The sequence below is a fragment of the Pan paniscus genome, chromosome 3, assembly GCF_029289425.2.
Source record: "Pan paniscus chromosome 3, NHGRI_mPanPan1-v2.0_pri, whole genome shotgun sequence".
NCBI lineage: Eukaryota > Metazoa > Chordata > Mammalia > Primates > Hominidae > Pan > Pan paniscus.
Window position 1 is genome coordinate 1356175 of NC_073252.2, and position 10113 is coordinate 1366287.

The following is a 10113-nucleotide window of genomic DNA, read 5'->3' on the forward strand; positions in this document are numbered from 1 at the left end:
CCCACATGCCTGGCCAGGCCTGCGTCCTGCACCCCTGTCCCAGCGGCGCCCTCTCTGTGTCCTGGGGCTGGCACCTATGGCCCTCAGTGCAGGGCCTGGCCACTCCCCAGCCCCTCCTCAGGCTTTGGTGGGTGGCCCTACAGGAGGCAGCAGACCGGCCTCAGAGCTGGGGATGGGGCCAGGCTCAGGTCACCTCTGACCTCAGGGCTCCGTCCGAGTGCCCTCCCAGCCACCCTGCGGTGCTGCGACGGTGGCCGCCCCCATCTTACCCGGTCAGCAGGAGGGGTGGGGCTGCCAGCTCCACCCGGGGCCCTTGCCTGCCGGGGGTTCCGTTAGCCTCGTAAGAAAAGGCACCGGGGCCCCTCGTGCTTTCAGCAAAGCGTGAGGCCCACTGCGTCCCCGGAGCCTGGTCCTGCTGGCGTGCAGCGCGCTTCCTGACCCGCTCTGGTTCTGAGAGCTTTTCCCTGGAGGAAGCTCACCCTGCCTGGCTTCAAAGACGACAGGTGGGCTCTGGGGAGAGGCGTCAGGGACCTCTCCCCAACTGGAGCTTCTGGGGACCCCATGGCCTTCAAGATGTCCCCTTTCTGTTCTCTGTCCTCCCCAGGGTAGACCCTACTCCTCTCCCCTGAGGAAGTCCTGACTCCTTGGACGGTGACAGCTTCAGGCATGGCCCTGGTAAGGGCTGCGTGTGGCTGATGGGTGCTGTGGGAGGCCTGGCCACCCTGACTGGGGGACAGTGGGGGCTCCAGGCGGCCCACAGCTGGCAGCCAAACAGATGTTCCCCAGACAGGACAGGCTGCAGGCCGACGCCTGGTCGGGTTTCAGTCTGGAGTAGGGGAGGGTGGAAGGGAGACCTCAGGCGTCTGGCCACCTTGGGCAGCAGGGAGGCCTCAGGCAGCGGGTCATGGGGTTGCAGAGGACAGGCTGCCCCTCCCCAGGGAGTGGGCGGAGGGATGGGCAGTCCGAGAGGGCTGTCCCCTAGAGCCTCTGAAGGAGACACTGGGACCGCAGAGCCCACGCCTGCACCCTGCCTACTGTGAGGTCCAGGCCCCCACTCAGGGCCACCCTTGACTTGTGGCCCAGCCCATCTTGCGCCTGCCCACAGGAGGTGCTGACTAGTGCTGTGTGGTCCTCAACGGACAGGCCTGGCACAGCCTAGCCTCTGGGTCTTGGGCTCTGGACTTTGTCATGCTGTGGCCATGTTGGATGCCAGGCTGGGCAGGGGGACCCCAAGGAGTCAGGACAGACCCATCTCCTGCCTATGGGGCCCCGGCCACCCCCGGGCCAATAGCCTGGAGCTCAGACCCCTCAGTCTTTCCCTAGCCTTCCTCAGGGGCTGCCTAGAGCCCCTGCTTTCTCCCCTGCGACCTCCAGACCCTTCCCCCTTGGCCGTCCAGTCCCGAGAGCCTTGCTCCCGCCCCCACGCCCCTCTGTTCTGCGGTCTCCAGCCTGAGCCTACCCGGGCCCTGCCCTGTGGACGCCTGGCCTGTGTTCCTGGCTGTCTCTTGCCTGGCCCTGCCCCGTGGACTCCTGTCCCCATGGCTCCTGTCCCCCCACCAGCCACACGGCCATCCTGATGCCGTTTCCCGCATCTCCGTCACGGCAGCACGCATCCGTGTCCTGCGCCGGCTCCCTCGTCACATCTGCACGTCCACACTCCCAAGAACAAAAGTGCGTTCCCCTCCCCTCCACATGCAGGAGGCCTGGGAGCACAGAGGCCCCGTGTGCTTCGAGGACTTGAGGCAGGAGGCGGGCAGAGGCGCCCAGGGCGTGAGTGTGGCCAGCAGGACAGAGGGCAGGACTGCGCTTCTGACAGTGGTCTGCTCCGGCCAAGCACCTGAAAGATGGGGAGCCCTTCACCCCAGGCTCACTGGCCAGGAGGCTCGAAGGGCCGGGTGGGGCCTGTGGGAGGTGGGGGTGCCGCTCTGTGGGCCCCGTCTCACCTGTCCTGCCCGGGTCACCTGCACACCATTGCACCATGGGGGCTCCAGGCCCAGGAAGAGACCGACACACACACGTCGGGAGGCTCCTCGGGGGCCAGCGGGCTTCTGGGCAATGCCCTTGCAGGGGTGGGGCTGGGGCATGGAGTCTGAGGGGCAGGGCGACCGAGGGGGCCCAGGGAGAAGGGAGGAGCCCAGAGTGGCAGCCGTCTCCCCAGGGAGGGGCTGCACCTGGGGCTTCCTGGCTCTTCCACTGTCACCCTTCACGTGGGCAAGACCAGGTCCCATGCCCTTGGCTACCACAGGAAGGTCATGGGGCAGCCCATGCTGTGGGGACGGGAACAGGGCTGGGCACCCGTCCCCGGCTCTGTCCTGGGCTGCTGGTGGTGTGGGTTGTAGGGGTGGGGGTTGCAGCCCAGGAGTCAGCGGAGGGGACCTGGCTGTGTCCTCAGGGCGGCCCCCAGGCCAGGCCCTTTGGGTACGAGATGGTGGTGCCCATGGGAGGCTCAGCATGGCGGGGCAGGGTGTGGGCACGGGGCCAGGCCCATGGTCCTCCCTGGCCCTGTCCTGGTGGTGATAAGCTGCTTCCCTGTAAAGCCCGGCTAACTTGAAAGGGCTGCCCAGGCTCCAACACCCCCGGGTGTGACCCGCCCCCGCCCGGCCCTCCTGGCTTCAAAGGGGTGCCCATAAGCCGCCTGCAGCTGTCCCGGGGGTGCCTGTGTCTGCTGCCAGGGACAGGGTGGCAGCATGAGGCAGAGACAGGGGATGTGGGCAGCCCCACCCAATGGGCCCGTGGGTCAGAGGACCTGGCCAGAGATCACAGCCTTGTCCCAGGCTGTGGGACAGTCCCCAGACAGGCCGAGGCTGGGGGCTGGGGGACCGGGTCGGGAACGTGGGACGAGGAGCACAGATGGGGGCACAAGCCAGGAAGAGGGGTGCAGGCCAGGAAGAGGGGTGCAGGCCAGGAAGAGGGGTCCAGGCTGCGTGCTCGGGGTGCACGATGGGACTCCCCGCACAACAGAGATCCGGCCCTGGGACACAAGGCTCCAGGACGCAGGGGCCAGCCAAGCCTCCCTGGGGCACTGTGTGGGCCCCGGACCTGCTGCAGGGCTGGGGTTTGCCAGGGGTCCCCCAGGATTCGAACACAGGAGCACCTCCTGGAGGCAGAGGCAGGAGGCCACAGGGCCAAGTGTGTGGGGCACTGGGCCCCTCTGGCTGGGCTGGGACAGTCCCCCTCCCATGGCTGGAGCTAGCTTCTGGTAGGAGAAGCTTCCAGATGTCCCGGGGGACAAGAGTGCTGGGTGGAGCCACACTGGGTGAGGCGGGGCAGGGACGCGGTGGGCGGGGCCTGGTGGTCTCGGGCTCTCTGTGCCCTGTGCTGGCCTCACAGTGTGCCCGGCCCAGGTGGCTGCCTGGGTTGGGGAAGGGGCTCTCCTGGGGGCTGGTGGGGCCTGGCGGGTCCTGGGCCTCAGCCACACAAGACCCAGGCCTGCGTTCCAGGGCTCTGGGTTGCCGATGAATTTTAGGTTTGCATTGCCGTGCCTGAGGAGAGACGCCTGTCCCTGAGAAACACCGGCTCTGCCCAGGGGCCCCACTCGCCACGGTTGGCCTCCTCTGCTCGGCCTGTCTCTCCCTTGCCTCTGCCTTGGGAGGAGTGTGGCCAGCGAGGGGATGCAGGTGGGTCTCCCTGGAAGGCTCCCGCCACTGTGCTGGCAGCTGCATGCTGGGCCTGAGTGGGTGTGGCCAAAGCTGGGGCTCCCTGTGGGCTCTTGAAGCAGAGGCGGCCTCGGCCCCATGGGAGGGTTTCCCATTCCCTTCTGCAGCCTTGGGCAGTAGCCCAGGCGGGTCTAGGGGCTGGGCCCACCTCTGGCCTCGTGACCCAGGCCGGCCTTGACACACGTGGGAGGTGAGGGTGCCACTCTGTGGGTCCCGATCGCGCCCGTTCTACACTAGTCACCTGCAAAGCCTGCTGCTCCCCTGTCCCCCAGTCCCCCAGTGCCACCCACAGAGCCACCCTCGCGCCACACAGGCTGGTCAGGCAGCCTCTTTGTGACCTATGCCCTGGCTCCACTGGGGCTGTTCCTCCTGGTCAGCCCCTTCCCCAGTCGCCTGGTCACTGCCTGACTGTATGCAGCTCCTCAGCAGTCCTGACCCCATGGGCAGCTCTGTCCTCAAGCACCAGCTCCACCCGCTAGAGCCCAACCAGGGCAGAGAGAGGTCCTCCTAATTCAAGCACCCCAGGGCACCCCAGCTCTCTTCAATCCTTGCCTGGGCTCCAAGGCCCCCAGACCCGGGTTCCTGGGCTCGAGGGTCTGTGCAGGGGCAGGGGCCACCCACTCAGGCAGTTTGATTCAGTGACTGGGGAGAAGGGGGGCTGGTGGCCGCAGGGTGGGGCTGGGGGCCCCTGGAGCAGCTGCCATGTTCTGAGGCTTCCTTGTCCCCATGGCAGAGTGCTGGGGCGGCCGGGCTTGGCACGCAGCACCCAACACGGTGGAGAGAGTGCTTGACCTGGGGTCAAAAGGTGGCCTCTCCGGCCCCCTCACCCTGAACCTCAGCCTGGGTCACGGCAGGGCCTCTGCCTGGGGGCCGAATTCAGGGGTCCTGCCGGGAGCATGAGTCCTGAGCACAGTGGGGCTGGGGCACTCGGGGGGCTCCTGCAGCCTGAGAGATGGGGACCAGTGGGCGCCCAGGGACATCCAGCCCTGCAGGATGCTGTGACGGACGCTAGGTCCCACCTGTCTCCCCGTGCCGGTGTGTGGACTGCAGCAGGAACTCCCTGGTGTCCAGCAGAAAGACCGGGACTCGGAGGGTGGCCAGAGTGTCATTTTATTCTCTTTAACAGGAGGTCTGGCCACCAGTCCTGGCCTCTGGTGATTTGGCCAGGGCCACGGCCGACAAAAGGGGCGGTGAAGCTCCACTCTCCACAGAGGGACCCAGGGACCCTGAAAAGACCTCAGATGCCCTGAGACCCCTGAGGAAGGCAGGGCCAAGAGAGTGGGCACGGCCGTCCTGGGAGCCCAGGGCCCAGCTGCTAGGATCCAGGAGCCAGGGGCTGCTCCAGGGCAGCCCTGGACGTGCCCTCCTGGGCACGCAGGCCGACATGGATTCTGTGGCTGAGGCCGTCAGCATGTGAAAGCCACAGACACAGGCGGGCCCGGAGTGCCTGTCCACCCCGAGGCGCCTGCCCTGGCCCGGCCTCTCCTTCCTGGGTGTCGGAAGACCTTCATCTATGCCCCTGCCCTGTGCCCGCTCAGTGGGCTGAGCACGGGCAGGGTGTGGTTCTGAGGGGCAACCCCACCAGCCTGCTTGGGCCCCAGCGTCTTCTCAGCGTCTGCCTCCCGTGAAAACCTTCCACTCAGTAAAGGAGCACAGTAGGTTCGTTGCCGGGCCAGGCGGGGGGCACAGTGGCTGCTGGGGGCCGAGGCGGCTCCTGGAGTGTGTCCTCTGGGAAGGTGCTCTCTGCCTCAGGGCTGGGCGCAGCCGTGTGCCTTGTACACGGGCCTCAGATGTGGTGGGAGAGCGAGGGGGAGGGAACTTTGGGACCAGCTAGGGGCGAGATGCCCACTCCGGGGCCCCAGGTGAGGGCTGTGGGAGGAGGAGCCGAGGCAGCTGCAGCCCCGCCTGCTCTCTGTGGCAGCCGCATCTGGCCCAGCCGGCAGGTGGTGACAGCTGCCAGCAGCTGGCTGGGCGAGGGCTGGCCTGAGTCCGGGGTAGCGGTGGAGGCGGGGCTGTGTGCCCGGGTCCTCCAGGAGCCCCTGGAGTTACAGCGGGTAGGTGGTGGTCCAGGGAAGGGAGGACCACCTACCCCAAGCCCTTTGGAGACAGAGAGCAGCCCAGAGCGCGGGGGACCGGTGGGAATCTGCCCTGATGCCGTGTGGGGCTGGGGACTCCAGGAGGCTCTGTCTGCCTCTGGGGTCTCCCGGTGTCTGGGGGCTCCCCTGGTGGGGAGTAGAGCTGCAGAGGGCAGAAGAATGAGGGTCGCTGGCTAGAGTTGGGGTCCTAGCCTCTCCCTAAGGCGCAGGTCTTTGCTAGAAAGCAGCGGCCCCATGGTGGGGCCAGGCCAGGTGGGCTGCAGCCAGGAGGCCCTGGGACGAAGAGGCCACAGGCTTGCTGGGGAGAACTCAGCAGAGCCCACCCTAACCTTGACTTTCCTGGAAGGGTCCAGGGTCTCCAGCAAGTAGCTCCTCCCACACCTAGACTAGGGTGAGAGAGGGGTGCGGGGATCAGGACCGTGGCCTCCTCGTCCTCCAGCCCCCACCCACCTGTGCCCAGCTGCATCTCAGCAGCTGTTTTGGGACCGCCTACCCGGGTTAGCCCTGGCGCTGGCTTCTCCTTGGCTGGGATGCTCCACCCTCAGCACCCTGGGGAACAGGTAGGGTGGGTGGGTTTGTGCCTGGAACCCCAGGGGTGCCTGGCTTCAGGCAGCACCAGCTGTGGAGGGTAGACCGCCTTTGTTGCGGCAAGACCAGCTGGACCCCTCTCCGGCCCGACTCCTGGGCCACCTGCCATCTGTGAGCCTCCTTGAGGAATGGGCATCGGGCCGGACACCTTTTGTGGTCCCCTCACAATGCAGCCTGCGCCCGGCCTGGGCTCTGACCCTCTGATGTGTGGCACGGAGGTGGAGCATCCCGAGGGTGGCCACCCCCACTCCCTCCTGACCCCAGGCTGCAGGGAGCAAGGACCCCAGCCTCCATCCTCATTGTCCGCTGTGGCCTGGTCAGTGCCCTGAGCAGCTCCCCACCCATGGTGCACCTGAACCAAGTCCTCTGGGGCCGGGCGGCCTCTCTGCACTGTCAGACCCCAGGCAACCACCTGGCCTGTCTGGCCCTCGGTGTCCTCATCTGTGACAGGGAGGAGCCACCGGTGACTGAGTGGATGGGAGGTGAGTCCAAGTCGCCCCGGAGCCCGCAGAGCTCAGGCCAGGCCCAGGCTCGGGGAGGGGCGGGGTGGTCAGGGTGGCGCCGGCCTTCACAGAGGCGAATTCCTTCTCTGTTCACAGCTTTTTCCTCCGTTTTTTTTCCTCTTTCTTCCTACTCCATTCCTTCCTGGAGCCCCTCCAAGACAATCGGCACCCGGCTCCACTTGGCGGCCACAAAGCCTCTTTGACGGCCCAGGTCCAACAGCGGGCGGCGGGGGTGGAGGCTGGGGCGGCAGACGCTGGAGGCCGGCAGGGCCCCGGCTGGGTCCGGCTGGGTGGGACGGGACAGAGGGAGTCTTCTGCTGGGGCTGATGAGGCCTGAATCAGCCCCGGGGGTGTTGGGGTGGGGGTGTCTCTTGTACACGGGTGTCAGACCCAGACTTCCCTGCCAAAGGCTCTGCCCAGATGAGCCTGCTGTGAAATCGGTGCTCCCTGCCCGGCCATCTGGGAGCTGCGTGCCCAGAGCTCAGCACCTCCCAGCTCCTCTGGTGGAAGAACAGATGGTTAGGGCCTGCTCGGGGCCATCCCTTGTGCCCCAGGTCGTTTTGGGGCAGGCTTACCTCACCGGCACCTCCTGGCCCAAGGCCTCGGAGCACCGTTCCCCTGACCCCGCGTCTCTCCTCAGAGCTGGGTTCTGAGTGTGGGCGTCCAGCCAGCCAGGGACCAGGCCTTGCTGGGGGCCCAGGCCCTGGGACGGGATGGTGCTTGCCATGGAGGATGGTGCTTGCCCGTGGATTGCCTGTCCACCTCCAAGGGCTCGGGTGGACTTGCAGACAGTGGTGCTCATTAAATGCTTGGTTGGGGCCGGACGCGGTGGCTCACACCTGTAATCCCAGCATTGTGAGAGGCCGAGGCAGGTGGATCACAAGGTCAGGAGATTGAGACCATCCTGGCCAACATGGTGAAACCCCGTCTCTACTAAAAATACAACAAATTAGCCGGGCATGGTGGCATGCGCCTGTAATTCCAGCTACTCGGGAAGCTGAGGTAAGAGAATCGCTTGAACCCAGAAGGTGGACGTTGCAGTGAGCCGAGATCGCGCCACTCTACTCCAGCCTGGGCGACAGAGGAAGACTCCATCTCAAAAAAATAAAATAAAATAAGCTTGGTCGGAGGAGCTGTGGTGCAGGGCAGTGTTGGTGAGGCTTGGCCACTCTCCCCTCCTGGGAGCAGAAACCTGACTCCCTTTGACTTCCAAAAGCCAACCCTGCACATGGGCACCCCAGGGGCCTGGGGTCAGGGAGGCCTGGCCACAGAGGGACAGCAGAGCCACTCGTTCCTGGCCTGGCACGGTAGACGGGCAGTGGCAGACATTGCCAGACACAGGGGCGGGGGTACAGGCAGGGTGGGGGAGCAGGTAGGGTGGGCCAGGGCCAGACACCCTTGAGCCAGGGGTTATGGCACTAAGTGGCCGCACAGAGGGAGGTGCCCATGGGCACAGGCGAGAGGCCGGCCGCTGCCCCGGACCACGGGAAGGAGTCGTGGTCCACGCAGCATAGGACCGGTGGCCGGGCTCCTGGCCTGTGGTCGGTGCTGCCGTGCTATCCTGGCTGGCAGGGCTTACGAGGGTCGGCCTGGCCAGGGCAGCCTTGCTTGGCTGGAAGCACAAACGTTGTCTGCAGAGCCCTGCTGGGGCAGCAACCAGGCGGAGTGAGCATCGGGCCGGGGCAGCGAGTGGCCCCAGAGTGAGGCACAATCCAGCCTTTGTTCCGAGGCAGCCCGGCCTGCAGGCCAAGAGGAAACGAGAGGCGCGCCAGGCAGCACCCCCGCCCGCCGGGCAGCACTCGGCCGCCAGGGCCCGGCCCTGCAGAGGAGCTGCGGGGGCCTTAGTCCGGAGGAGCAGGCACGGCCTCAGGCTGGCATCGGGACGTGGGTCCTGGAGCACAGCCCCGGGGCCAACCTGCCAGGAGTATGGAAGGTTCTGGAACTTGGAAAGCCGTGCAAACCCTGGGGTGGGGTGGGCCCAGGGAGCCCCCCAGGGGAAGAGACAGTGCTGGGCCCACTAAGGGCCCTGAGAGGGTGGCCCTAGGTGAGGGTCCCAACTGCGTGGGTCGGGAAGCTCCATCCCCAGTTGCTCCCCCAGCCTGTGACCCAGCCTCCCACCCCAGGAGGCTCTGGCACCCCTCCCTCCACCCCACACCCTCCCGGCCCTCCCCTTCCCTGCCCCAGCCCTCACTCCTCCTCCACCTTCCCCGCCCCTCCGCCACCATGCCCCGGCCGTGCGCTGACCTTTTGGGTAACTGTGCTGGGGCACCCATGGGGGATTGGCCTGGCCTAGACCTGCAGGGTGCGTGTGGCCACAGCTCGTGTGCCCGGTGCTGGCTGCAGGCGGGTCTGAGGTGCAGGTCCGCACAGACCCAGCTCCCCACTCGGCAGCCCACATTCCTCTGCCCTCTCGCCCCTCTGGGCCCAGCCCTTTCCTGGCTGCAGTGGAAGGCAGGGTCAACACAGTGCCCAGCCTGGTGGTCTGGAGGGCTCTGCTCTTCTTGCCATTCCCCAGGGCCCTCAGATGTGGCGGAGGGGCCTGCCACACACAGCACAGCTCCCCTGTCCCTCCACCCTCGCTGCAAAAGGGCAACCAGGGGCCCCCACCGGGCAGCTCTGCGGGGATGTGTCCCCGGCCACCTCAGAGTCCCACCCTCTGCCCCGATGGGGGTACCAGTGTGTGCTCATGTGTGTGGGGTGTGCATTGAGACCCTGTCTGCCCCCTTCCTCACCCCTTCCTTCATACCCCTTCCCTGGTGAGGCTGGGGCCAGGGAATTCGGGGGCTGTGGATCAGGTCCCAGTGCTCCCTGGCAGGCAGCTGCCCTGGGCCCCACACCCCACAGGCTACCCGAGGGGTCTCCTGGCCCAGGGCTGAGCGGGGACAGCTGGGAGGCCCTTCTCAGGAGGCATTTCAGCCTCCCCTGTGCCCAGCGGAAAGGTGGTCCCTGCACCCCCCCTGCTGGGCCAGATCCTTATCTCGGCCTCAGCTCCTTCCCAGCCAACTTGGCTGCAGGGGCCTGGCTGTGACGCCTGTAGACAGAGGTCCCCACGGAAGCCTGGACTCCCCGGGGGGCACACCTGACTTTCCCGTCGGCAGCCACGCGCTCCTGCGCAGGCCCTGGGCTCAGCCCTCAGTTGTGCTGGACCTACTGGACAGCTGGAGACAGCCCACCCTGAAAGGGAGGGCCCTGGGAGGGGCAGTGGGGCCTGTTGGGGGCTGGGGGTTGTCACTATGTTCCCGAAGTGGTGCCGGGCAGACAGGGGCCGTC